Here is a 662-nt window from a genome sequence, read left to right as displayed (position 1 = left end):
GAGCGGAGTCTCTCTCTTTTTTTATTCTTCTGTAAACAAGAAACATAAAGACGACTCGCGGCCCACGCGATGGAAATGTCTCGTCAAGGTAAGATACACACTGTGACAAGCAAAAACCAGCCTACGCCAAGCGGCATTTTTGTTTTACTTTTCCGCTTTGCTGCGGTGGATATTAACATACTATGGTGCTCCGGGGATAATTTATTCGCGGAATTGTTTGAACCCGGTTGAATGCGCAGGATTCAAGGCTGACGAATTCCAAGTTCCACTCATGAACAACATAAATTGAGACAGCGCACATCCTCCCGACTGCCACACGTTTGAATGAATCCTCGCAGCATTTCTCCACTTTTGTCTCTCTTCCATGCTCACATTCGCCTCACCCCTTCCCCGGTGCTGTCAAGACGCATTTGTCCCGACCGAACCTCGGGGCGTCCTTTTTTTAAAAAACAAAAAAATCCCAAAACGTGACCTTCAAATATGGCCGCTGTGTGTTTGACCCCGATGATGCGGTCTTCTGCCTCTCAGAAGTTTCCAAGTGTTTCATAATGACTGTCATTATATCCTTGAATGGTGGATATTAGTGAGCAGCAGCATTTTTAACATGTCAATATTAACTGAGAATAAACATATGAACATCTCTAACAGGATAAAACGGGGCT

Source organism: Gambusia affinis, linkage group LG02 (genome assembly GCF_019740435.1).
Source record: "Gambusia affinis linkage group LG02, SWU_Gaff_1.0, whole genome shotgun sequence".
NCBI lineage: Eukaryota > Metazoa > Chordata > Actinopteri > Cyprinodontiformes > Poeciliidae > Gambusia > Gambusia affinis.
This window is presented reverse-complemented; position numbering follows the sequence as displayed.